This window comes from Dama dama, chromosome 9 (genome assembly GCF_033118175.1).
Source record: "Dama dama isolate Ldn47 chromosome 9, ASM3311817v1, whole genome shotgun sequence".
Taxonomy (NCBI): Eukaryota; Metazoa; Chordata; class Mammalia; order Artiodactyla; family Cervidae; genus Dama; species Dama dama.
The window spans coordinates 104,785,600-104,793,701 of NC_083689.1; positions in this window are offsets into that span (position 1 = coordinate 104,785,600).

Sequence of the window (8,102 nt, forward strand, 5' to 3'; positions counted from 1 at the left end):
AGGCAAGAACACTGGAGTGGGTTGCCATTTCCTTCTCCAATGCATGAAAGTGAAAAGTGAAAGGGAAGTTGCTCAGTCATGTCCAGCTCTTCACAACCCCATGGACTGCAGCCTACCAGGCTCCTCCATCCATGGGATATTCCAGGCAAAATTACTGGAGTGGGTTTCCATTGCCTTCTCCATTACTTTGCTAACAAAGGTCCATATCATCAAAGTTATGATTTTTTGAGTAGTTATGTATGGATGTGAGAGTTGGACCATAAAGAAGACTGAGCACTTATTGAACTGTGGTGTTGGAGAAGACTCTTGAGAGTCCCTTGGACTGCAAGGAGATCCAACCAGTCAATCATAAAGGGAATCAATCCTGAATATTCATTGGAAGGACTGATACTGAAGCTAAAGTTCCAATACTTTGGCCACCTGATGTGAAGACCTACTCACGGGAAAAGAACCTGATTCTGAGAAAGATTGAAGGTGGGAGGAGAAGGGAATGACAGAGGATGAGTTGGTTGGATGGCATCACTAACTCGATGGACATGAGTTTGAGCAAACTCCAAGAGAGAGTGAAGGACAGCAAAGCCTGAGTTGGGAAGATCCCTGGAGGAGGGCATGGCAACCCACTCCATTATTCTTGCCTGAAGACTCCCCATGAACAGAATAGCCTGGTGGGCTACAGTCCTTGGGGTCACAAAGAGTTGGACACGACTGAATGACTAGGCAGAGAGAAGCCTGATGTTCTGCAGTCTATGGGGTCACAAAGAGTTGGACACGACTGAGTGACGACCACCACCACCACCACTCTGAGATAGAGCTCTTATTTTCCTGCTCACTTTTTTCCTGTGCATTTTTAGACCTTTTAAAATATAAATATATACATATTTTAATATATATTATTGTCTGTGTTAGTGTCCAACTCTTTGCAACCCAATGGATGTGGACGGTAGCCCACCAGATTCCTCTGTCCATGGGATTCTCCAGGCAAGAATAGAGAAGTGAGTAGCCATCCCCTCTCCAGGGAATCTTCCTGACCCAGGGATGGATCAAATCCTCTTCTCCTGCACTGGCAGATGGATTCTCTACCACTGAGCCACCAAGGAAACCCTTAAATATGTACATGTGTGTATGTGTGTGCATGCGCATGTGCATGTGTATTTATTTTTTTAGTATGTATTTTTTGAACAGATTTCAAAAGCCTAGTTTTAAACAGAGTTGATCAGGTGGTCAGGAAAAAAAATAATTCAACACATTTGCATTTGAAGACATTTCATCTCATTCATTAGCCACATAACTGTATAATTAGATCAGAACTGCAATTATTGTAGAATCACAGAATTACAGGGTCTTAAATACTACTTGGAAATCTGTATTAATGAATTCCAGATACAATTCTATATGATTTAAATTTTACAGAGTTTTATCCTAGCATATCATTGGAAAAACTTACCTTTGAAGAAAAGGGCTATATCCCAGCTTCAGCTTGCTGAGGCTGTTACTGGGTTGCTCCCAAGGATAATTTCTAAGATGTAAAATAAAGATGTAACTTATCATCCAACTTGGATAACTTGGAGACTGGAGAAATTAAACTGAGATAATGAAAATAAACTGGGGTGATCTGGAGGAAAGTGGGAGGTATGTTAAGTCTTCTATTGTGCATTGAACACTAGCAACAACTAGTAGTTTATGATGTAATTATTCTAAAAGTTTTCTCCTTTAGTTTTATGCATAAAACTATTACAACCTCCCAAATAAATATTTGTATACTTCCCCCACCATTATATTTACCTATTGGCATCCTGTTGAGTGTCTAAATCAAGAACTTTCTCTCAGAAACAAATCAAAATTGCTATGTGTAAAGTTTTAATTTTCCAGTTCCAAAGCTTAGAAGAACCAATAAGCATACGATCAATTTTAATTTAAATTGAAATCCACAGCTGTATTTACTGTAGATGGTCTTTCAGGGAACTGAATCTAATATAATTTCTTCACTTATCTAATCATATTGAAGGGATGTTTTGGCCAACTTGTTACGAGGAGAATGTGTAATGAAATAGGAAGAGATGATGTTATGTTTTATGATGTTTCATATTGTTCTGTTACTCTTCGATTGTGAGAAGTAGTGAGTCATTTGGATTAAACATGTCAGAGTATATAATGACTGCTGATAATAATACAAGTAAAACCTGACATTGTGGCTCTGAATGAAATTTCAGGCAATGTTGTTACAGATGTCCACACATGTAGTACACTGTCAAGCTCTTGGACATAATTAGACACATAACTCACTTAAATTATAATGTGATGCTTTCCTCCTCCCTCCAGAGGTATGTGTGATTCTGCTGTTTTTATACCCAGGATTTAACAGATTGTTTCAATATGAAATCTGGAAAAAAAAATCTAGCCTTTTTAAAAATTTACTTACTTGATTTAAGTTTGTCCTAGAGACTTTCAGGAATACAATTGCTATATCTGGGGGCTAAAGAGGGAATTGATGGCAAAACATAAAAAGCTTTAAAACTGGAATGAATGAGCAACCTATCATTTTAGGAAAAAAAAAAAAAAACAACTGATAGAAATGATAGAAGATAGATAAAATGGTAGGTAGTCAATAGGTAAATTAATTGATTGATAGAGAGGGACAGACCCAAAGAATGTTGGTTCTCAGTGCTTACCATAAGTGCACACTAGATATGTAGTATTAAAAATGCATAGCTCTAATGAATTACCATACCAAAAAGTGGAAAAACTTGGGAAGATCTGGGCTATTTCCAGAATAACAGTGCAATTCACAATCTTATGGGGAAGACTCATCTTTAAGATTCAGAGGTTAAGAAGGTCATTCTTTTAGGATGGGAAGAATTTGTCACCAGGAAGTTGAAGTTGTCCTAAGGTTTCAATTGATCCTAGATGGAAAGAGGGTTATCAATTTAGGTTATATTTTCCAGATATTAATGATGGTACCTGGCAGATCCAGATCCAGAAAAATGAATCAATGTCTTTTTTCACATGATATGATTTCTTTTCATTTTAATATGACTGCTAAATAAAAGGAAGTGCTTTGAAAAAAATGCATAGCTCAATGAGCTAAACATGAAATCACAGAATCATAACTGTCTATGTTCTTTTCTCCTCCTTCTCCCTGTTCTTCTTTCCTCCTCCACAAAGCACTCAACCTGCAAAGTTGACTGTTTTCTCACAAGGACTAGCCAGTGATACATATGCAACGGTTTTCTAAAAACAAAACTATGTTCATAAAATAATACAAACATACAAGAGCAAAATTCTATGAAAACATACTTGACTTATTTGGAAAATAAACTTTAATTTATAAATAGGGATATTGGGTTTAATTTACAATAGGCAGGATTCTTTAGCTAAATATTGACTCAGATATTAAATGGATTTATCTTACATTAAGAAAATAACTTGGGCCACTGAATGCAAGGTTGATTCAGGAGTATAGGTAGAGCCACCCAGGGGGTTTCTATTTTGCCTCTGAAATTCATCCAGAAATTTTCTGGTATTCCCTTCTAACTCTGCCGTGGTTTTAAAACTCTTTTGTCAGAGTTCTTTCTTATCAAAGGCCTGAGAAATCGGGGAGAGGGGAGTTAAGTTTCAGAGTCTGGAGGCCAGACTCAGGTAGGACACTAAATAAAAGGGGGGTTGGGGGAGACAAAGATAGTCAGGGGAGGCTGGGATGGTTGAGGGGTTTTTGTATGTTTTGAATAATTTTCTTCTAAGTATATTGTATTGTGGGTAAATTTGTCTTGTTTTCGACACAATTATCTGAATGTTTTACTTTCAGATACAGCTTATTTTAAGGAAAGTATTTAGGGAAATCCCTCTCACTCTATTCCATCCTCCAAGTCCTACCAGGAAGCTGGGTTTCTAGGTGGGGTAGAGTTGAGAAGTGAAAGTTGGGGAATATTTTTTTTTGTCCTTTCTTCCTGGAAAGGATGTGAGGTGAGAGAAAATGTTTTAAATCATCTTCTGTTATATTACTTTTGTAGATACTCTGGAAAAATCAGTTTGTATAGGAGACAAATGCTTCTTTCTTTTCCCACCTCTGTGCTCTATGGTGGGGAATATGTAAGAATTGGAAGGTGTACTAGATGAGCTTCTGAATAAATGTTACAATACAGATGAAGTGCCAAATAATTGAATAAAAAATTCCAGAAGTGTACATGCTATAGTATATCACTAATTTAAAATTTCAGGAAATGTCATCTAATACATAGTGTCAGAAAGCAGATCTGTGGTTTTCTGAGACAGAAAAGATTATTAGGGAAGAGGAGAGGGAAGGATTTCAAGGGGGCACAATAAACTTTGGGTGATGATGACTATGTTAATTACAGTGATTATTTTGTCAATTTTGCGGACATATATATGTATCAAAACTAATCAAATTGTACACTTTAAATGTTTGTTTATTGTATGCCAGTTTTATCTGGTAAACTGTTATATTAAAATAATAGATATAATAAAGAATTGAAAATAATTCAAATGATACTAGGAACAAATATAACAAAAACTTTGCATGCCTACTTTTGAGATGTACGAAAGAACCCAAACAAAATTGATGTTCTATTAGACAAATATTGTTTTCAGACTTTTGCCATTTTCACAGTACTTCCAACCTTTTGCTTCTCCTATTATCATCAAAATACAGGTCACTTGAAGCCAAATACTTAATGTTATGAATACAATTTTATAACTGCTTTCCCAGTTTCTATATTTCATGTTAACATTCTAATAGTACAATGAAGCAGGTTTACATTTCTTAGATGAAATGATTAATTGTGGACCCCTTTTAATCTAAGATTTTTTGTTTAGTTCTTTAACTCTTTAGCCTGCAAAATATACTTATATAGAACAAAGTTGTATTGTTTTAGCTTAAATTTTTTTCTGTTTGACATTTCCTAATCATATCTGAAACTATAAGTGGATTATCAATTTTTAGCAAGTAACTTGAAAAATAAAACTGATTTTGACTAGAAAATCCAACCTTCTTCAGTGGGATTTCCCAGGCAAGAATACAGGAGTGGGTTGCCACTTCTTTCTCCAGGGGATCTTGCCAACCCAGGGATCAATCCGAGGTCTGCTGTATTGGCAGGCAGATTCTTAACCACTGGACCCCCAGGAAGCCCCTGTTATTTTAAATTGGGCTTTTATTTAAAGTTCCCCTCCACTGTTGTATGTTTGCTTTCTTATATATGGTTTTTGAAGTAAGGTTTTGGAACATTGTAGATAAATCCTCCTTTATCTCAACCTATTACATCAGAATGCATTTTAAAACACACACAGATCTTCACCATGACTGGATCTGTGTGCGGGCTAAGTCGCTTCAGTTGTTTCTGACTCTTTGCAACCCTATGGACTGTAGCCCACCAGTCTCCTCTGTGCATGGGATTCTCCAGGCAAGAATCCTGGAGTGGGCTGCCGTTTCCTCCTCCAGGGGATCTTCCAACCCAGGGATAGGACTATGTGTCCAGCGCCTCCTGAATTGGCAGGTGGGTTCTTTACCACTAGCGCCACCATGGCCAGAGTCAATCAGCTTCTCGTTCAAAGTTTGAACATAATCATGTTTTGAATTTGACATCTTTACAGATTAAATTTGAATGCGAATCTCTAGGCAACAACAATTCCAAGACCTCAGACTAAAAGAATTCATCTCAGTGGGAAGATATCTAAGCAACACAATGTTTGTCTCATTTGAAATCTGCAAAAATATAGTCAACCAAACAACAATAAAAAAAAAAAAAATCCTTAAACGTCTACCCCTTCAAGTTTCGACAGTTCCTTTTCAACAAAGCATGGTAAAAATGCAGAACACGGAGGTAAAACAATTGAAACTCATATCAGAATAGATCAGCATGTTGCAGAGACTGAGAAAATGCTACAAGCTCCCAGCTGGGAAAACTTGTAATTGCAACCAGCCAGAACATTGATATAGAGATAGCAAAATTACTAACAAGGGAAAAAGAAAATTTAGGAGACAAATAGAGGAAGCGTTTTCCTATGTATGACAAGAACCCTAGTAAATATGACAAAGTGCTCGTCAAAAGCAGAATGTTGAACTGGCGTGAAGAAAATATAAAATTGATTACTACAATGACAAGCCACATAAAATGCCATAATAACAGCACAGGAACTCATTTCAAATAAAAGTGAAATAAAAACACTCTTCCAAATTAAGGGGGGAAAATGTGAACAAAACTAAACTTCTTGCTTGGGGCAATTCTGTAACTATTGTCAAAAGCAATCAAGACTAATGGTAACATTATCATAATACAAGAATACATATGGCTCTAGGGATTTCTTCAATATAAACATCTACAGTCCCAGCTCCTGAAACATCAGGAAAACAGCAATCTAGGAGCTAATACCCCATTACAGTAGAATACAAACAAAGCTATGTGATAAATTCATTTCTAAGCCTTAAAGTTTCTCTTCCTTGACTCAGGCATACCAAAATACAGGGAGGCAGAAATATACTTCAGTTAATCTATTCAGGATGGCAACACTATGTATATAGAAGTCGACTCAAAAATTTATCACTGCAGCTATTTATCAATTAATTTTTATTCTAAAGTCAGAGAATTAAGAGTTAGAAAGATTCTAGATCTTATGGCAATGGTTATCCCAGAAAAGTTGTTCAGCTGAAAAAAAAAAAAAATTGCCTAGGGCTATAAGTGATGGTGAAATATATTATCTGCTGAGTATGAAGACTCTTGCTGTCTTTAGAATTGCCTACTGCTTACTCTATCCAGTCATATTCTATTGGACAAGATATCTTTTGTTAGAGGGCAGCATTGGTACTGATTATCAGCAATGGATGTATGAAGCATTTTCCAAGTTACTAACAATAGATGCATGGATAATACTGTGCTGTATCAAGCAGGATAGTCCTCATTGGTGTAGGTTCTCCTGGCCTTCAAATTTTGTTGGTTCCCAATTCAACAAACTGGACACTAGCCAAGAAGTAAATAAGCAGAACTGCGTGGGATCCTGGCAGCCTTGCCAAGAGAAAGCCTCTGTGAATTAAACGGTGAACTCTGCCCTTGCCCACTGGTATCCATAGGGCCTTTGCCACAATCCTCCCTCCTGTTACTGCTTGTCTTTTGTCTGTTTTGATGCTGTTTTGGAGAAGCTATTTAGCCCACCTTCCACAAGCATGAAAAACAGTCCACCACAATGGATAGGCTCGTTGGTATTTAAAGATGCAAAACTCTGAATACATATTCAATTAGAAATCTCAAGGGTGCAAAATCTCTTCCTATTAGTACTTATTATACATCATTTTTATCATTTAATTTCTTTTTTTAGCATGCCCATGTGTTTACTACTCAAGTGATTTCACATTTATGCATTCAGAAGTGGTGATAGTGAAGTCCCTCTGTCATGTCTGACTCTTGGCAACCCCATGGACAGTAGTCTGTCAGGCTCCTCCGTCCATGAGATTCTCCAGGCAAGAATACTGGAGTGGGTTGCCATTTCCTTCTCCAGAGGTTCTTCCCGACCCAGGGATCGAACCAGGGTTTCCCACACTGTAGGCAGATGCTTTACCGTCTGAGCCACCAGGCAAGTCCTATCTGCATTCAAAATTCTTCCTCAAATTTATTACTCCATGAGATCTAAAAATCTCTGTGATAAAAAATGGCAAAAAAAATAAGATAAAAATAGAAAATAAAATTCCTCATAGAAATAATTTTATTAAAACAAAAATATATATTTATAGCAAAGTGTTCTATATGATTAAATACATTTTAATTTCTCACTGCTACTATTGACTATCTCTAAAATAATTTTAGAAGATAATATGGATGCCAGACTCTTTACCCCCAGTGCTCAATGCCTTTTTTGTTTCTCTAGATTGCCATCTCCTTCCATGCATCATTATTTCCTCAAACACACACAGGAAGTAAGATATATATGAAAAGCCAGGGCTATACTGTGTTGTTGTTGTTATTGCTTTTCTCTTTATACTTCCTTACCTTCAGAAAAGCTCAGTTCTTTCCTTTCTGACATTCAACTGAGTAGCGTGAAACAGCATGAAAAAGTCCTGGCCAGTTTAAACTGATTTTGCCTCCTTAAATATTGTTGTT